The 21,310-nt window shown below is 39.8% G+C and overlaps 1 protein-coding gene across 3 annotated transcripts in view; it reads right to left on the bottom strand.

Moving 5' to 3' along the window:
• Positions 1-21,310, bottom strand: part of EYA2 (EYA transcriptional coactivator and phosphatase 2) — a 303,026-nt gene that overhangs the window by 254,429 nt on the left and 27,287 nt on the right. Inside the window, exon 1 of one of the 3 annotated variants that reach the window (XM_082361170.1) lies at positions 4,618-4,749. The exons of 1 other annotated variant lie outside the window; for it this stretch is intronic. The gene's annotated coding sequence lies outside the window, so the exon portion shown is untranslated. Of the gene's footprint in view, positions 1-4,617; positions 4,750-21,310 lie in introns of those variants that run through there. One more of the 3 variants, XM_082361172.1, reaches the window with a different exon arrangement.

A 21,310-nucleotide genomic window follows, 5' to 3' on the forward strand; every position in this document is an offset into this window, starting at 1 on the left:
GTGGCAAAGATAAATCGTTCCAGTTACCTGACTCTTGGGACCACCTGTTCCAAATTATTCTTTGCTCTCCAAATGTTTATAATCTAACCCCCAAGCAACAACCCACCCATAGCGATCCAGCACCTTCTGGTAAACTGGATTTGGACAGCCTACCGTAACATTTTAGGGCCTTGCCACTGCCGGTAAATTTATTGACTCTTTTTAGGAACTAAAATGGGTGGCGTTATAGTATTGAAGGAACAAATCAAATTAGCCCTTGTAAATGGTCGTTTTCTTTTCCCTTTACATAACCATGTACAACCTTCTAAATATCATGACTCACCAGAGTCCAGATTTGTGTTTTCTAAATACTTAATATGATTTTTCTGCCGTCTAAGACAACAGCAAAAAACATCAGGGTAGAGTCAGAAAATAATCGTGTTCAGCGCATTTAAAACTATCCAAATACAGCATCTCTCTCCAAGGGAAACGAGAGCAGAAATGTTCTCTGAGGCAAGGTTTTCATAGCCCCGTCGGCAGAGGGCTAAAGGCCTAGATTCTGGCCTCACTCACTCTTCAGCCTCTTGTAAGTCATTTGACTTGTGACTCAGTTTCTTTGTTAACAAAGTTGGGAAAATAATAATAGTAATAGTAAAAAAAAAAAAATAATAGTGATACCTAACTCAAAATGTTGTTGTGCGAGCCATCCTGAAAATACATGTCAAGAGCTAATTTCAGGCCTGGCATGTAAATGCTCAGCTATTTTTCATCATTATGAAATACACGGATATAATTTAAGCAGAGAGACATGGCAAAGGCACCAACAGAATGAAAATGAGCAAAAAGAAAGAAAAAAAAGCAGCAAAAAAAAAAAAAAAAAATTAAAGCCTGTGGCTTTCTTCGTCCTCTTCCTCTCAATCTACCTGGCAGGTACTCTCATATCTTGAAACTGATTTTAAATCACACGCAACAAAGAACTAGTCCTGGCCCCTCTGATTCCTTTACAGCAAGACAGTGGGTCTGAGACAGTCATTTCAAGTATTTGTCACCTGATTGAGGGGGTTTATCCTCGGATTAGAAGAGGTGTTAGTTAAACACCATTAGGCCAGTTACGATCTTCAAATAGGAAGATGAAGCATTGTCTCCAGCTAATTCTCTGCTAATTGTTTCCCTACCGGAGCCTTCTTTTTGTTTTGTATGTTTGGGACTGTTTGAACAGCCACAAACGGTAGGGGGACAAAAAGTGGGCCCTTCCGAAGGCTGTTATGACACTGGGGGATGGGGGGTCAGGGAGGAAGATGGGGAGTGAGCAAGGCCTTGTGGGGAGAGTGAGTGTATGTGTGTGTTTTCTGTCAACAGGCCATGTTTTCTCAACTCTGGGGTTAATTCTCTGTAAAGAGATTCCTTTTGATCCAAGTCCACCGACTCCTTTTTCAGAGCAGATAGCTAGGAAAAAAAAGTTTCCTTCCATCAACAAAACCCAGTCTTGGCAAGAGTCAGAAGGTTCAGCCTTTGGAGGTAACTGAATAACCAGCCACTTCACCTCCACAAACCCCCCAGATAAGGAGAACTACATCAGGAGAACGAGGTAAAAAATCTTAGGGGGAGAAAGTTATCCTCTCCCAGAAGGAGCTGATGTCAGGCCGGAGAGCCTTGCATTTTACCTGTGCCTAGTGGAGAGGAAGCCTTTGCACCCAGTCTACACCCACACACACTCAACACTCCAACACTCAACACTACACCTCAGACCTGTGGCCACTGCCTAATACTTATGGTTTTACTTCTTCCCCAAGCATTTTTATGCTAAGCAGGCCTGTCCCACAAAGACAAAACTCAACGCCTGTTACAATGCATCTCCTTGGAGAAGATAATGCGCTGTGTGTGGTGTGCTTGGATATTGAGGGCCAGGCAAAAATCTAAGCAAGATACCTCCACTCCCTTCATTTTTTCCTGACAGCCATGGGCTCTTTCTGCCGAGAGAGAGGCATCTGTCATGAACTGCTAGGAACCCCACTAATGCACCATCACGGCCTGCGATTTTATTGTACAAGGAGTTTATTGCTGGCCTAATTAGTTTCAAACTGGGCATTCCAGCTGAGGACACCTAGAAAACATCTGGTGGAAGGAGTAAGAATGAGTCCTCGTTTCAGAGCTGGTTAGGTTGGCTTTCGGCATAACTCTGGTCTCCTGCGCCTGACACAAGTTATCTTTGGAAAAGTAACTGAAAAAATAAGGAAACGGTTTCTTCTTTGTGGGAAAGGAGTCTTCTTGTCCTGGGGGAACCCAAAACGTCTTAAAGTGGACGTGCCTGGATTGTGGATACCTTTTTTCAAACTGCCCGGGGTCTCAGTAGCCAGCTCAACCTAATTCAAAATATACTTAGCTACATTGCCTTTTTTTTTTTTTTTTTTTTTTTTGCCGAGGACTATTTTGCTTTCCCAACAGCAGCTAGCATTTTATCAATTTATCCGTCTGGAACAAGGCTTGTGATCTCTTACATACAATTTAAACCAGAAGTAATACCGCCTATTTGAAACAGCATGTCTTGGGTGTTTTTGCCAAATGGTAATCCTATAACAAGTCAACAAATTATATTTCTTTATGATGTGTTTAATACAACACAAAAGGCATAAAAAGAAGATTCTAAAACTCCAGTGATTAAATCATCTGTTTTTTTTAAATCTCAAAATATTGGGATAACGACATTTTGTTGTATTTCCTTTAGTTATTTCATATTAGGAAAGATGTATGTGTTTATAGAATATTCTCATACACGCGGCCACTATACTAGGTGAGCTATTTCAAGACAGGAAAAATGCCAAGACCTTTCAGGTAAAATAGTTAATCATATCGTGAAGCTAAAGTTATAAGAATGGAGCTACTAACTAACTTGGTATGGGACACATGAACTGCTTTTTTAAAAGTTCAAGTCCTTTCAGATCTAGCCACCTGGGTCGAAATCGCAAAATTTAGAATTTCCTCAAAAGGCGAGGAGACCTGGAATACAAATGTGATTTTATGCTTACTCTAAAGCAAGATTCAAACGGTCACCATTTGTTATATAAATTACTTATTAACTTTTCCTAGTCTGAGGATGTCTAAATGCAAAGAAGTATAAAGTTTAAGATGCTTAAGGTGATGCGGAGAGAAAAGTCAAAAAAAAAAAAAAAGAAAGAAACTTTCTTGGGTAAAGTTGCCTGAAAGATTTTTTCACAAACATTATTTTAAAAAGGAGGTCCTCCTTCTCTCCCCCCGCCCCCAAAAGGGCCATAGGCTGGTAAAGCGGCTACTAAGCTCATACTCTGCTAGTAGAAATTTTACTCAAGCAAGACAGAGCTCGCGAAATTAACAGATTCGGTTTGAAACACAATTGTCCGCTGGTTATAATTTCCTTTGGAAGGGAGCTCCCTAACTCAAACCCAATTCAGCACTCAGATTCTCACCTGATGTTTGTAAATCATTATACCTCCGCTCTGACTTGCCCACAACACCCAACTCCGATGTTCACTCATTTCACTGCACCTCGTAATTAAAAAGTACCTCCACCACGGGTGATTTATATCTACCTCAACCTTATATATACATATATAAAAGTAATTCTGAAGATTACGTTGCATTTCGGGGAAAGGGGGGAGAAAAGAAAACGGTATCCATCAAAACCGCGGCATCAGTCTTGCTTTTTAAAGAGCATTCGCAACGCAGCAACGCGTATGCTCGCTGTCAACTCTTAGCCCAGTCGAGGCTTCGTTTAGGGGAAGTAGGAACCCCTCACCCGTCAGAGCGCTTCACTTTCAGCAGCTGAGGATTTTGCGCACTGAGGATTTTGTGATGCGAATGTTTCGCCCTGTCAAGCTGTCCTAATATTCCTTGAGTTTATAACCTATTTGCTTGGGGGCAGGGAATATATTTAAGGGCCAGTACGGCCGTTTAACCTCCAGGCTGCAAGGCTAAAAAACCATTCAATTCTCCGCTTTGTCCCATTACAACAAAACCCTCGCTTCCTTCTAAACATCCTTTTGATGTTCCAAGTTTCAACTCCAACTTCAGCCAGCGCCAGGACGCGGGTTCCGGTACAAAGCCGGGAGAGCTGGACCAGCGCGGGCCAAGCGCAAACGGACTTTAAAAAAAGAAATGCAGCTAGAAAAAAGGCTCAGTGGGCCATTCCAGCCCCATCCCGGGAATTCCAGCCATTTGCTCCACCGTTACCCCATAACCAGCGCCCGAGGGCGTGAGTTTGGCTGCCGGCGCCTCTTGGTCCGGTTAGGGGAGCGCCCCTCATCGCGAGCCACCCGGGCCATAAAACGAACCAAACGCAGAGGACCCAGGCGAGTCTACACCGCCTGCGCTCTATGCACTTGTCCCGCGCGCGGGGGTGCAAATTTCAGGGTCTTCGCCTCCCGGGCGCACGGGGAAACTGAGGCCTGGAGCCCAGGACAGACTTTCCCGAGACAGGATCTGCCCGGTGTACCCGCTGCCCTTGTGCCTGAGGCGCCCTGGGAGCCCCGGGCGCCCCGACAGCTGCGGAGGCCCCGGCTGGCCGAGTGCGGGAGAGACGCCCCAGGCCAGGGGGTTCGGGTCAACCCCGGCCCGGCGAATCGCGGCGGGCGGCCCGGGCTGGGCGCCGCGGTTGGTACTCACCGCGCGCAGTGGAGAGGGCGCCCCGGCGCGGTGCGGTGCCGGCGGCCGGGCGGGCGCGGGTCGGACGCGGCGGGGCTGACTGCGGCGGGCACGTTGCTACCTCCGCTGCCGCCGTTGCCTCCGCCTCCTGGGCTGCCGCGGCCGCTGCCTGCGCGTGGAGGACCGGCCCCTTCCCCTCCCTCGGCCGGGCCCTCCCTCTGCCCCCGCCCGGGTCCCCGCGCCGCGGCGTGGGCGCGTGGGGGCGCCGAGGCGCGACGCCGGGCTGCGCGGGCGCACACCCCCGGCGGCTGGACGCGCGGCGCGGCGCTCCGGCCCTGCAGCTGCCTCCGCGCTGTTCTCTGCGCCTGCCGCCCAGCCGGACGCGCTAGCTCCAGCCGGTCCTAGAGGAGGCGAGGGCCCAGCCTCCTCCCCACCCACCGACACCCACACCTCCTCCCTCTGCAACCCAGGCATGGCCCCCGAGAAGAGAAAGACTGCTTGGAAGGGACCTCAAGGGTGACACTGAATTCATTCATTCAGCCACCTATTCATTCATTCATTCATTCAACATATATGGAATATCTACTGCGCCAGGTACAGCTAGCTCCTCGGAGATTCAGCTAGAACAAGACAGACTAGTTTTGTGCCTTCCCGGAACTTATTCTCACATGGGGAGACAGACCGTAAACAAACAATCAAGTAAATAATCAAGACAACTTCAGAAAGTTATCATTATTATGGAGGGGGAAAAATTACGTTCTGGGGCAAGGGAACAGTAATCTTGGCTGGAGCAGTCAGGGAGGACCTCTCTGAGGAGGTGACATTTGTATGATGAGAAAGTGCCATTTCTGGTTATATCTGCAGGAGGAGAGTTCAAGAATCTCCTTTCACCCATTTTACAGGTAGGGGAAACTGAAGTCCCAAGAACTTAATTGGCTTACCCAAAGTCAGTGGTATAACCCCCTCCACACATACCCTCAAATTAAGGCACCCCACTTGCTTCATCCTCTCCTGTCCACCTGTTTCAGTCTTCCCCATAATAAACTGTTATGAACAGAGTCTATGCAGCATTTTTCTCCCTCTCACGCACTTTCTAATATTTATGAAGCCCTGTTATGGAACACTCAGATGCCTCAGTCCGAAAACAGTGTCAACCACTGCCATTTGTTAAGCTCAAGAAATACAGGGTGCCCAGATAAATGTGAATTACAGAAAAACAAGGAATAACTTTTAGAATAAGTATGTCCTAGGTGATACATGCTTAAACTAAAAAAGTATTCACTTTTCTCTGAAATTTCAGTTTAACTGGATGTCCTATATTTTTCTTTGCTAAATCTGGCTGCTCTAAGCCCATCCAGTTTGCGGGACCCTTCTTATCTCCTCTGGTCCCCCAAAGAGACTGGAAGATAGATGCTGCCAGCATGCCCATTTTTACAAATGATCAAGTCTTAGCTCAAAGAAGGCAGAAAGTGTCTGAGCCAGGGCTGAAGTTCAGGTACAGCTGTCTCCAAAGCCCTTGCTCTAGAGATATAATATAGAGCCTTCAACTCCACTTGTGGGGTTACTGGGAAGCCAGTGAAACTTAAGCTCCTGGGCCCCTCACTTGACGTGTCTCTTTCTAAGGCCCTGACAGGGACCTAGAAATGCATTCACGGGGTCACTTGTTCATGTAGAATTTACAAAAGTCGTTTGCTTTCCATAGTTAGTGGCAACCAGCAGAGACCACCATCACTCTCCACTCTGATTCCCCACTGGAGCACTTGACCTTGAGTAGGGTGGTATGGGAGTGGTCGCTGGCATTTTGGGGATCCAGCCGAGGGGAAGTTGAGTTGGGAATCTGTGGTATTTTTCAGCTTCTTAAAATATGCATTTGTTGTGATTTCTTAATTCAAAGAACTATTCATTTTGTACCTAATTTCGGACTCATAATTTCGTATTCTTTTTCTTAAATAATGCCCCCAAGTTGTATAAACAGCAGGCCCCGCTCTACTGGGAGCCACCTCTGGTCAAAGCTTATTCCATCCCCTTTTGCTCCCCAAACTTCAGGCAAGCAAATGTATTCAGTGAGCACACTTATTCTCCTCCCGCAAGGAGGGTGAGGTTAGATCTGCTGCTCCTGGATGAAGATAACTCTTCTGCTTCCTAGCTGCAGGACATAAGTACGTACTTAGCGTTGACTTTCTCATCTCTAAACTGGAGATAACAGTACCCATCTTGTATTATTATCGGGACAGTTTGCTGAGATCATGCTCCTGAAACACTTTCTACTGTGACTGTAGCTGGCATAAGCAATTGCTCAACTGTACAAACTTCACTTCCCATAGCAGCTTTGCAAAAAGCTCTCAGTCATTATAAACTGACCATCTTAATGCTCTCCAGAGGTGTTTAATTTATCTGGGCCCATGAGCCTTCATAGAATATTGTTTAAACAGTGGCAGTAAGCAGGCTTTTTTTTTTCTAAAGGAAAATAATGGAATAGACTGGAATAGAAAACACCAAGTGAATTGCATGAAATCAGAGTAAGACTCTGTGTGTGTGTGTACTGGGTCAGGATGTGAAATGTGTTTCTTCTTGCAGATCATGGGCAAAATGTTGACGAACACTTATTAACCAAGAGTACTCTATGGAATACAAAGGGTTAATCTGTTTCCTTCAAGCCCTCTCACTCCTTCACCAGAATCTGGCCCATTATCTCATAAATCGCAGCCACACCCCACGGCCCCCTGAGAGATAAACAGGAGGCAGGTGCTTATTAATTTTATTTTTTTCTTTCTCTTAGGGCAGTGGTCTCAACCCTGGCTTGCACATTAGAATCTCCAGGGGAGCTTTTAAAAATCCCCATGCGGAGGCCCTACCCCAGACCAATTAAACCAGACTCTCTGGGGAAGGGACTGCGGCATCAGGATTTTTTTTAAAGCTCCCGGTGATTCCAAGTGTGCAGCGGAGGGTGAGAGTCTCCATGTTTGGGAGAAAAAGGACTTGACCACAGATTTGCAGCAGATGAGATAGAAACTCAGATAAGACTTAAGGCTCCCACTTCTTACTCAAGATCACTTAAAATCCAGCCCCCTTCCTGTGCAAGAGCACCCCCTTCCTGTCCCTCTTTCCCTTGATTTCTTCTTAATAAGTATTTGTCCTCATTTTATAATGACCAGAAAAATAACCCCAGACAAAATCTGAAAATGCTAAACCATAAAGCAGATTCTTTGGAGTGTAGACCACAGGCACGTCTGCCCTGGAGTAAAACACTTTTTTTTTTTTCCCCTGGAGTCTTCCAAGTATAAATGTCCCCTGAAGCCAGAAGACCAGCTTAACTTTCAAAACGACAAACTTCACAACGTTTCCAACATGTATATACATATCCTACAAACACACATGTGTACTCTCCATGCCAAATTATGCCTTATTTCTATACACATTCCTTTCCCATCTGCAAAAACCTCCTCTACAGAAAAAGTATTCCTTTTTGTTTTAATGCACTCATTTAAACCTTGGCTCTTTCCACAAAGGATTTGAGTTTGCATGCAAAAACATACATGTGGCAGCAGAATGAGAAAACAAGAAAAGCAGGTGAAGGGGAAACATGGGGAGGGAAAGAAAAGAAAGTCAAGGTGAGATTCTCATAAATATGTAGGCTAGGAGGCCCTGAGCACTTGTTAGTGGTGGACTGAGAATTAGATGCTGAGCTTCCTGGCAGACAATGCAAAGAGGAAAATGTGATCAATTACATCAGTGGCTTTCAAACTTTCTTGTATTCAAAAATAAGCATATTGTGCTTGCTTTGGCAGCACATATACTAAAATTGGAATGATATGGAGATTAGCATGGCCTCTCAGCAAGGATGACATGCAAATTTGTGAAGCATTTCACGTTTTTATACAGATCAATTAAAAAGGAAAAAAAGCAAGCATAGGGAATTCCCTAGCAATCCAGTGGTTAGGACTCTGCACTTTTGCTGCGGAGGGCCCGGGTTCAATGCCTGGTTGGGGAACTATGATCCCACAAGCCTTGCTGCATGGCCAAAAAAAAAAAAAAAAGCAAGCACATATAGAATCACCATATGGAAAACAGAGGCTAAAAATCCCAGGCTCTGTTGAAGAGCTCATATTTTCCATTTTTAACCCATCCACCTGGAATCACCCTTGTTGCCCTGGCTTATAAATGAGACAGCAACCCCAGTTTGGCCTGAGAAGTCCAAGGTGATAAATGGCTAGATGACTGTTTTTCATACTGTCTCTGGAATGGATAAATGTGTCAGAATTAAAAGCTTATGCTTTAGCATCAGAGGGGAAAAATGAAATAAAGCTGTGTTGTCACCTGCCTGGTAGTGAATAAACACCAGAGATCGAAAAAAAAAAAATCTCAGCCTCATGGCTTGCACCTTGCTCCTGTGGGTACTTGTAAAGGGTCTTGAAGGAGCACCCAGAGCTCTGCAGAGTCAAGATTGAAAGTCATGGATTTCAAAGTGCTTCACTGTGTTTGTGATTTTCAAAGCCTATAAGATAGAAACCAACAGAACTACTTGAACAAATCTTATAGGATTTTCAAAGCCTATAAGATAGAAACCAACAGAACTACTTGAACTACTTGAATATCAGCTTCCTGATATTGGTACAGGAGAGAGTGGAACTTTTGAGAGTGAAATGGGCGCTATTAATAATAAAGCATGTTTGGGGTTAGCAGATGTGAACTAGTATATAGAGAATGGAAAAACAACAAGGTCCTACTGTATAGCACAAGGAACTATATTCAATATCCTGTAATAAACCATAATGGAAAAGAATATGAAAAAGTATATATATGTATAACTGAGTCACTTTGCTGTACACCAGAAACTAACACAACATTGTAAATCAATTATATTTCAATAAAAAAAATGAAAAATCAAATCAAATAAAGCATAAACCAGGACTGTTCCAGGCAAACTGGGACAGATGGCCACCCTGCCTAAACAGGATGATTTAGATATGTCCTGAGGATCAAAGACGTGTGAAATTCAATCAAGTAATCACACGGGAGGCAGTAACAGACATACATGAGTAGACCAGGGGCTGTGAGCAATCCTTCTTTTTTTTTTTTAATTATTAGCACCTTTAATTATTTAATTGTTTATTTATTTATTTATTTATTTATTTATTTGGTTGTGTTGGGTCTTCGTTTCTGTGCGAGGGCTTTCTCTGGTTGTGGCAAGTGGGGGCCACTCTTCATCGCGGTGCGCGGGCCTCTCACTATCGCGGCCTCTCTTGTTGCAGAGCACAAGCTCCAGATGCGCAGGCTCAGTAGTTGTGGCTCACGGGCCTAGTTGCTCCCCAGCATGTGGGATCTTCCCAGACCAGGGCTCGAACCCGTGTCCCCTGCATTGGCAGGCAGACTCTCAACCACTGCGCCTCCAGGGAAGCCCAATCCTTCTTAAAATTACAAAATCATCAGCATAACAATTCGTGGTGTGGTTCGGGGCATCCCATCCACATTTCTGACAAGACTCCAGTCAGCCCTCTTGCCCAAATCTCTGGTTGTTATGCAACGTCATCGTCCTAAGAAAGGGTCTCCCCGAACCAGGTGGGCTGACATGATGGATTCCTACATGCATATCGAGAGCACTTTCCCTTGATGTCTGCAGGTTCTTATCTCTTACTCTGCTGGAATCTCTAGAACATCTGCCAGGGACCTCTTTGGCAGTCTGCTTAAGTCTAAGGACATCTTCTCAGAAAAATGCTTCTATATAAACAAAAATGCTTATAATGGACATAGGGTGCTGGGAAACTGAATACTGATAAGAAACAATTTAATGTCTTATTTCTTATTGATAAGAAAAAAATTTACCTCACATTATTCACAAAAATTAACTCAGAATGGATCACAGCCCTAAATGGAAAGCCTAGAACCATAAACCTTCCAGAAGACAACATAGGGAGAAAATCATTGCAACTTTGCGGTAGTCAAACATTTCTTAGAACACTGAAAGTACAAACCATGAACACTGGTAAACTGAGCTTTGTCAAAATATAAAACTTTTGTTCTTCAAAAGACAAAAGTGAGAAAATAAAGGGCAAGCTATAGACTAGAAGAAATATAATACTTCTATCAGACAGATATAAAAAATATAAGGGATATATAACGAATACATGAAGAACTTTAACAACTCAATAACTTTTACAAAACAAATAACTCAATTAAAAACTGGGAAAACTTTAGAACCAACACTTTCTAGGAGAAGATATACGAATTGCCAATAGGCACAAAAATAGATGCTGAACATCATCAATCATCACGGAAATGTACATTAAAATATAATGAAATACCACTACATATCCATTAGATTGGCTAAAATTAAAAAGACTGACTGTACCAAGTGCTGACAAGGATATGGAGCAGCTAAACTCTTATACACTGCTGGTTGGGATGTAAAATGGTGCAACCGCTTTGGAAAACAATTTGGCAGTTCCTCAAAAAGTTAAACATCCCCCTACCATATGACCCAGCCATCTGACACCCAAGAGAAAGGAAAACACAAATCCACGCAAAGAATTGTATATGAATGTTAATAGTAAGTCTATTTGTAACTGCTAAGAATTGGAAACAGTGAAACTATCCATTAGCAGGTAAATGAATAAACAGATTGTGGTATATCCATGCAATGGATTACTACTCAGCAATAAAAGAACGTATGATACACACACAACATAGATGAATATCAAAATCCTTATGTTGAGTGAAAATGCCAGAAGCCTCACTCTCCCCAAAAAGACCCAACACATGATTCCAATTATATAAATTTCTCAAAAATGCAAACTAATTTACAGTGACAGAAAGCAAAGCAATTGTCACCTGTGGGTGGGTGTGGAGGGAACGATGGATTACAGAGGGGCTCAAAGAAACTGTTGGGGATGTGATAGAAAAGTCCAGTGTGTGAATTGTGTTGTTGGTTTCACGGTATATATATTGACATATATATATATATCAAAAATGATAAAATTTAACCCTTAAAATATTTCCAGTTTATTATACTTCAATTATACCTCAATAAAAATATTGAAATATTATGATGGAGTCATGTGAGTTCCTTTATTAGTACGTTAAATAGTAAGATCTAGCAGCAGGCCTATAAGTTCCATAATGTTGAAGTAATGCTGAGTATAAAGATATTTCAAGGTGTTTGCAATAGCCATAATATGATATGGAAATACCTGTGATTTCTACTGGCAACAGAGTCAAGGTCCTGCTCATATACTACAGTTTGTTGCCACATTCACATTTGAAGGGAATGCTAAATTTCAGTTAGAAGTTGGTGAAAATAAAGATACATTTTTTACATCCAACTTTACAGACCCCCCGAGTTCTATCCACACACCCCAAGTTAAGAAGTCTAGTTGGAAACAACCTCAGCTACCTGAGGGTAATAATCTCCCTAGAAGATAAGCATCTTTAAACCCCAGGAACATTTAGAGTTGACTATAGAAATAGCCTAAATGGGAAAGCAATTTTATCAGGAAGCATATTTTAAATGAGATAAGATTCAGAAATAAAGTGGAAATATTCAACAAGGTCAAAATCATCACATTAATATGTTTTGTTAAGAAGGAAAGTGTTCATATTTAGTAATCTACATACTTTAAGAGACTTATGTTTAAGAGACTTAGACCTTTCAGAGTAGCATATTGGTCAGACTCGTTAATTATCATTTTGAATGTAACTGAAGCATTGCTTAAATGTGCAATTTTTACATCAATGTCTAAGGTTTTTTTAAATTTTATTTTTTATACAGCAGGTTCTTATTAGTTATCTATTTTATACATATTAGTGTATAGATGTCAATCCCAATCTCCCAGTTCATTCCACCAACACTGCCCCCACCAAAGTCTTACAAAGTTTATATGCAATCATTTAGAACACTTAAGAGAATTTAAGATTTACTATATGTGACCTGATAGATTTATAAGATTGATTGAGAAGTAGAAACATTGAATAATTAAAGTACTTGCAAAGAAAATCCAGATTATCAAATTTAGAAATGCAGTTTCAAGTGGCTTAAGGCATTTACTTAGCTAAGTTTATAAGTGGGACCAAACATTAATCCATGACTTCCTTAAAAACAAGGCTGAATTTGTTACTGTGTTCTTAGAAATGGAACAATAGATTTCAAAAAGGAAACTTAAAAACTCAAGGGGGAGAAGCTAGGTTTGGTAAATTGTAACTTTAGTAATTGAAACTTATTTCCTAGAATTTGTGTACAGCTTATTCTGTACATAAAAACCACTCAAACATATGTATAGCAGTATGGATGATTGAAAATGGAATGAGCCACAGGAAATCCAGGATCCTTCTCTCATCCCATGTTTAGTTTTGACCTAAGGGTCCCCCCGTCCCCTTATTTGGGCCTCTGCCATTAAGAAATTAGCCACAAACACAAGAAAATTCTTTTTAGTGACCTAAGGAGAAGAAAGGTCATTCGTTACACTCGGATTAGGAAAAAATTTTAAATAGTGAACCACTTAAATTTTCAAAACAGTGGAATCTAAACAAAAGCTACACTGGTGAACAAATGTGGATTCATTGCCAAAACCCCAGTTGGTTTGGACAGCATTTCTTCCTGGTTCCTTCAACAGAGCTGAATCCCTTGGCCTTCTCTCTCCAACAGTGTAGAAAAATCCCAAGGGGAATAAAATAGTTGTACTATAAGCATTTTTAACAATCTGCAACATTAATGGCAGTTAAATACCTATATACAAACTTCCCTCCTCATAGAATTACTGGGAAGATCAAATAAAATAATCTTTTTATAATCCCCCCAGTTGGAATGATGACTTCTTTTTACCAGATAATTATCTTCCAGCATTTAGTAATTGCATTATTTAGGTTATCAGTTTGGCTACTGTGACAGAAAGACATTCCCCAAAAGTGGCTTTTATTTGATGCACTTTCCTTTTTCCCCCTTAAAAGTCTGGGTTGGTAGTTGATGGCTGGTTTGGAGGCTCCACAATCATCTGGGACCCAGGGTCCTTCTGTTTTGTTGCTCTGCCATCAACTAGTGGCTTCCAGTTCATAGTCCAAGATGGCTGCCCTAACTCCAGTAATCACATCTGCATTCCAGCCAGCAGGAAGCGGGAAAAGAGCTATTGGGCTCGCTCTTTTCTCCTAAAGGATCTGCCCAGAAATTGAATGCATCACCTCAATCACATTCTACTGACCAGAATTTAGTGCTCTGACTGTGTCTAGCTGCATGGGAGTTTGGGAAATGTGGATTTTATTTTTATTTACACAGACAGACAGTGCCAAGTTAAATACAGTTGACCCTTGAACAATGCGGGGGTTAGACGTGCCGACCGACCTGGAGTCAAAAATCTAAGTATAACTTTACAGTGGGTCCTCTGTATCTGTGGTTCCAAATCTGTAGATTCAACCAACTGCTGATTGTGTAGTACTATACTATGTATTTATTGAAAAAATCCGTGTATATAAAAATTCATGTTGCTCAAGTGTCAGCTGTATTCTATTCCTAAGTTAGGAAGGGAGAATACATACTCAGTCTCTGCCACAATTCAACATTAAACTCTACAGGTTATTGGGTTTTGTGTGCATAATGATTTCTCTTGTGAAATATTCCTTGTAAGTTCAAATTGGTGTGACCACTGAAGAGAGAAATTTGGGAATACCAATTAAAGTGTAAAGAGTAACCCAGGAATTCTATAATCCAACTCCTCTCTAGAGAAACAGGTAAAGTAGCCTACAGTGAGCATATACAAGAAGATTTCATCAAACCTTGTTTCTAAGAGTAAGCAGATGGAGGGACTTCCCTGGTGGTCCAGTGGTTAAGACTCTGGGCTTCCAATGCAGGGGGCGCAGGTTCGATCCCTGGTTGGGGAACTAAGATCCCACATGCTATGTGGTGCCTCCAAAAAAAAAAAAAAAAAAAAAAAGAGTAAGCAGATGGAAACAAAAGACAACTAAAGAGAAATGGATAAGTGCCCTGGTGTATCCATATTTGACAGTATTTAAAAAGGAGGTGAATCTATATGTGTGGGAAATGTAATTTGTAGGATGTCATAAACAGTATGACAGTGTTTAAGTATTATAAAAAGAATAAACAGAAGATAAACAAAACTGACAAACCTTTAGGTAGACTTACCAAGAAAAAAGAGAGAGAGGGCTCAAATAAATAAAATCAGTAATGATAAATGTACACCTGATACCACAGAAACACAGAAGATCATAGGAGACTATTATGAACAATCATAGGAGACCATGATGCCAACCAACTGAACAACCTAGAAGAAATGGATAAATTCCTAGAAACATACAACCTACCAAGACTGAATCACGATGAAATAGAAAATCTGAACAGACTGATTGCTAACAAGGAGATTGAATCCGTAATCAAAAACCTCTGAACAAACAAAAGTTGAGGACCAGATGGTGAATTCTACTAAACACTCAAAGAAGAATTAATACCAATCCTTCTCAAACTCTTCCAAAAAATAGAAGAGGAGAGAACTCTTCTGAACACATTTTAAGAGTCCAGCATTACCCTGATACCAAAACCAGACAAGGATGCTACAGAAAAAGAAATTTACAGGCCAATATTCCTGATGAAGTTAGATGTGAAATCTTCAACAAAATATTAGCAAATGGAATCCAACAATACATTAAAAGCATCATATGCCATGATCAAGTGGGATTTTTTCCAGGGATGCAAGGATGGTTTAACACCTACAAATCAGTCAATGTGATACACACCACATTAACAAAATGAAGGATAAAAATCATATGATCACTCAGTAGATGCAAAAAAAGCATTTGACAAAATTCAATATCCATTTATGATTAAAAGAAACCTCTCAACACTGTGGATATAGAGGAAATGTAATTCAACATGATAAAGGCCATACATATATGACAAGCCCACAGCTAACATCATTCTCAGTGGTGAAAAGGTGAAAGCTATCTCTTTAAAATTGGAACAAGACAAGGATGCCCACTTTTGCCAATTCTATCCAACATAGTATTGGAGGCCATAGCCAAAGCAATTAGGCATAGATCAATAGAAGAGAATATAGAAAGCCCAGAAATAAACCCATGCATATATGATCAATTAATTTACAACAAAGGAAACAAGAATATACAATGGGGAAAGGATAGTCTCTTTGATAAATGGTGTTGGGAAAATTGGACAGCCACATGCAAAGCAAATGAAACTGGATTCCTACTGAAAAGGCAACATACTGAATGGGAGAAAAATAATTTTAAATCATATATCTAATAAGGTGCTAATAACCAAAATATATAAAGAACACATATAACTCAATAGCAAAAATCAAACAATTTGATTAAAAAATGGAAAGAAGATCTGAACAGACGTTTTTGCAAAGAAGACATCAGATGGCCAGCAGGCACAGGAAAAGATGCTCAACATCACTAATCATCAGGGAAATGCAAATCAAAACCAAATGAGATATTACCTCATCCGTGTTAGAATGGCTATTATCAAAAAGACAAGAAATAACAAGTGTTGGTGAGGATGTAGAAAAAAGGGAACCCTTGTGCACTGTTGGTGGGAATGTAAATTGGTGCAAGCACTATGGAAAACAGTATGTTGGTTCCTCAAAAAATTAAAAATAGAACAACCATATGATCCAGCAATTCCACTCTGGATATTTATCTGAAGGAAATGAAAACATCTGAAAAGATATATGCACCCCCATGTTTGTTGCAGCATTATTTACAGTAGCCAAGGTATGGAAACAACCTAAGTGTTCATTGATGGATGAATGGATAAAGAAATTGCGATATACGTATATATACAGTGAAATATTATTCAGCCATAAAAAGAAGGAAATTCTGCCATTTGCAACAACATGGATGGACCTCAATGGCATTATGCTAAGTGAAATAAGTCAGACAGAGAAAGACAAATACTGTATCATCTCTCTAACATGGACTCTAAAAACAAAACAAACAAACAAAAACCCAAAGAAAACCCAAGCTCATAGATACAGAGAACAGATTGATGGTTGCAAGAGGGGGAGCTGGGGATGCGGGTAGGTGGGAGAAATGGGTGAACTGTCTTTTTTTCTTAATTTAAATAAACTGAATTTTAAAAATCACAGCATTATCAACCAAGTGATAGGTATGGGGGTGAAGTGGTGGTTGGGAATTGTGGGAAAAAATAAACAGTAAAATCCCAAAGATCTAACAAGTGATGATAAAGGAACTGACCAATTATTATTACTATTATTATTATTATTATTATTTTTATGGGGAGAGGGAGTGAATCAGGGTAATGAGGAGAGTCATAGCCCATGGATAGGCCACACCTAGGGCATGGTGAACTACGCTAGGTAAACCTAGAGTAGTATGTGGTAAATTAAGTAATGAGAATTCTGCAGAAGCTGGAAATCTAATCAGAAGTTACTAGGTAAACCAGAAATATCCAGAAATTTTTAAAAAGAGGGAGAGAAAGAATCTTGGGGAATGGTACTACATCTTGGATGGGCATTTAATATAATTTCAATAGAATTTCAGGGTCAGGGTGACCTTGCTTAGTTGAGTGTGCTGAAGTCTGTCATCCTTAACTCTTGTAACACTCAGTTATTGTAATAAACATTTTTGCAGTCACAACTTTGTCTTCTATTTCTTTTAAGGAACTGACCAATTATTAACTCTCTGTAACCATCTCTGTAACCAAGAATTGCAATATGAAAATATTGACATCCTTTCTAACTAAGATGGGATAACAGGGACCAGATTTACCCTCCTGCTTTAAAGAGTCAAAAACCTAGACAAAACGGAATGGCAAGCATTTAAACGACACTGGAGATCAGATAATGAAGAACTGTGTTCCTTTTAGATGGGAAACAAACAAGGTGAGCCCTACCATTGTCCCAGCTCACTACCTTGAGAGAGTTTGCAGCACAGGGAGGGAAAACACAGGCAGAGCCCAGCTGACTCCTTGAGTTGAAAGGCAGAAATGAGATTCCAGGAAGACCAATGCAAAAAAGTAAAAGAAATAAAAAAGAAAAAAACAAAAAGAATATGTGTGAATACACAAGTACTTATAAATATCCAGAGAACTGTCCAGAAGAATTTGTATATTAGAAAGATCCGGAAAGATTTATATCTTAAAAAAAAAAGTATATATTTTAAAATATAATGTATATTTTAAAAGAAAGCAATGACAGTATTTCAATATGTAATGTATATAATACTATATATTATAACATACATAAAACATATTATATAATATATAATACCACATATGATAATACGCTATATGATATACTATAATATGGTATTACATATTACAGAATATGCTATTATTGATAAAATGCCAGTTGTTTGCAGAATGTCTCTCATTTAGATTAATCTGGTGTTGTCTCCTGATTAGATTCAGGTTATGTATCTTTGGCAAGAATACCACAGAAGCGATGATGTGTTCTTCATAGCACACATTTTCTTTTTTTTTTTTTCTTTTTTTTTTCACATCTTTATTGGAGTATAATTGCTTTACAATGGTGTGTTAGTTTTTGCTTTATAACAAAGTGAATCAGCTATACATATACATATATCCCCATATCTCCTGCCTCTTGTGTCTCCCTCCCTATCCCACCCCTCTAGGTGGACACAAAGCACCGAGCTGATCTCCCTGTGCTATGCGGCTGCTTCCCACTAGCTGTCTACTTTACATTTGGTAGTGTATATATGTCCATGCTACTCTCTCACTTCGTCCCAGCTTACCCTTCCCCCTCCCAGTTTCCTCAAGTCCATTCTCTACATCTGCGTCTTTATTCCTGTCCTGCCCCTAGGTTCTTCAGAACCTTTTTTTTTTTAGATTCCATATATATGTGTTAGGATACGGTATTCGTTTTTCTCTTTCTGACTTACTTCACTCTGTATGACAGTCTCTAGGTCCATCCACCTCACTACAGATAACTCAATTTTGTTCCTTTTTGTGGCTGAGTAATATTCCATTGTATATATGGGCCACATCTTCTTTATCCATTCATCTGTCGATGGACACTTAGGTTGCTTCCATGTCCTGGCTATTGTAAATAGAGCTGCAATGAACATTGTGGTACATGACTCCTTTTGAATTATGGTTTTCTCAGGGTATATGCCCAGTAGTAGGATCATAGCACACATTTTCAATTTGTCTGGTGATATTAACTCTGATGCTTAATTAAAGTGGTATCTGCCAGGCTTCTCCACTGTCAAGTTACTCTTTTTTTCCTTTGTAATTAATAGGTATTTTGTGGGGATAAACTTTGAGACTATGTACATATTCTGTTTCTCATCAGACTTTCAATGCATTAACTTATTTATTCATACTCTTTTCTTTGATGGGTATCATCTGTTACTATCTATTTATTTTCATGACCAGACTGTCCCAGATGCGGCCAGTGGGAGCCTCTTCATTCTGGCTTCTGTGTCCATGTGACATGTCCCCATCATTCTTTGAGTACTTCCTTCCTTTCTGGCACAAGATGCTCAGGTTCATCTTCTACTTGTCTTGATCCAGTCCTGGAATTAGCCATTTCTCCAAAAATCTTTGGTTCCTTATAGCGGAAAATAATTTTTAGAAACCAACATCTGGGTGCTAAGTGTGTCCATTGCTACTGTTGTGTCTCTGCTTTCAGGCTCCCTCAGTAGACAGAGCTATACACACATATACAGACAGACTCATATACACACAGATGCGTGTACATATATATGTATACATACAGATGCATATACACATACAGATATATCAATATTTAGGAGTGTGATAAGCTGATTCCATAATTCATCTGACAAAAGAGGAAACGTGTGACAAAAACATCTTAAAAATGAATAACAAATTGCCTGACCAGATATCAGAACAGATAAAGGAGTTACAGTGATTAAAACTGAAAAATGTTGGCATAAAGACACAAACAGATCAATGTAATAGAATATGGAGTCTAGGAACAAACACATATTAATGCAAATTTGTTTTGCTCAGTGGGGAAAGTATGGATCACTCAATGCTGTTGGAACAATCAGTTTTCCATTGGGAAAGGCTAATTCTTACCTCTCTTCAGTCATTAAAACAAGTTCCATGTGTAAAAAAATAAAATACATATTAAAAAATAAGAAAGATATTAGAAAAATAACATGGCACTACTTCTGCAACATTACAGCAGGGAGGCCTTCCTTGAGCAAAATCAAATAACAACAACAACTAAAACAAAACAAAATAAACAAAAAGGCAAAAGCTATAATGAAGAAGATTGATGAATTTGACTACAAAAAGTTTAAAACTTTGTATAGCAAAAGAGATCAAATTAAAAGACAAGGGACAGTTTAGAAGAAAGATTTGCTAAATATAAAACAGAATACTTTTATCAAGAGTTCCTAAAAATCAGTAAGAAAAAAACAAACAACTCAGTAGACTAGTGAATAAAGAGTATGAATATGCAGTTAATAAACCACAAAGTGGAAATGGCCAATAAGCACTTTAAAAGATGCTCAACCTCATTAAAAGTCAGGACTACCCAAAATAAAACACACTGAAATACCCTTTTGTACCTGCAGGTTGGTAAACACACAAAAAGATGAATAACCAGTTTGGCTACAGTCGTAAGCAAATGGATATGCTCATAAAGTATTGGGATATGTATATATTATTCAGCCTTTATAGAGGAAAATTCAACAATAATAATATATGTATGTATATATTTATACATACTTTAAAATTTATGTATTTATATTCTTTTGTTTTAAATTTTTATATATTCATATAAATTTAAGGTGTGCATATCTTTTGGCTCAGAATGTCAACTTCTATTTATCTATCTTAGAAAAAGAATCATGTAGGGGCACAAGAAAGCATATACAAGGATCTTCATCAAAGTATTATAATAGCAAAAAATTGGAAAGCAGTTAAACCGATAGGGAATTGGTTAAATAAATTAGAGTATAGAAATTCTATGCAGCAGTTAAAAAGAATGAAGTAGAGGTGTATGTTCATAAACACGTAACAGGATATATTATTAAGTGAAAGGGAATTACAAAACAAATATGTAAAATATGGTCCCATTTATGTAAAAATAAAAATCCCACAATACACAACTCTCTTTCTCCTCTCTCTCTTTTGCTCCCTCCCTCCTCTGTCTCCCCCAACATATACTCTGAACATGTACATATAAAGCTAATACCAGTGGTTCCTTAAAGGGAAGGGGATTGGTTTTAGAGGAAGGATAGAAGATGGGTCAAGGGAAACTTCACTTTATTTGTATTCTTTTTGAAATGATTTTTAAAATGACGATAATGTATTAGTATATTATTGGGGTAATTAAAAATAAATTGTAAAATGATCATTTCAAAAAGAGAAATTATTTTAGGTTAAAATAATAATCTATGCAAATCACATAGCACAGACTTGGTACATAATAAAATGCTAGCTATCATTATTCTATTTTGAGGTATGTGATTTTTGGACAAAATCCACTTCCCAGGAGGCAGGATTCCTAGTTCCTGGCTTTATCACTGCTCCCATTTCTGATTCCAGGGGCTCCTCTGAAAAATGAAAGGGTTGGACTACAGTCTTTCTCAGCATTAAAGAAGTTCTATAATTAGACACATTTGCAAAAGTCCTCATAAATGAATTCTATATTAGTTTTCTATTGCTGTGCAGCCAATTATCATAAACTAAGTGGCTTAAAACAACATACATTTACTAGCCCACAGCTTCTGTGGGTCA

Source organism: Balaenoptera borealis (assembly GCF_965194805.1).
Source record: "Balaenoptera borealis genome assembly, chromosome: 16".
NCBI lineage: Eukaryota > Metazoa > Chordata > Mammalia > Artiodactyla > Balaenopteridae > Balaenoptera > Balaenoptera borealis.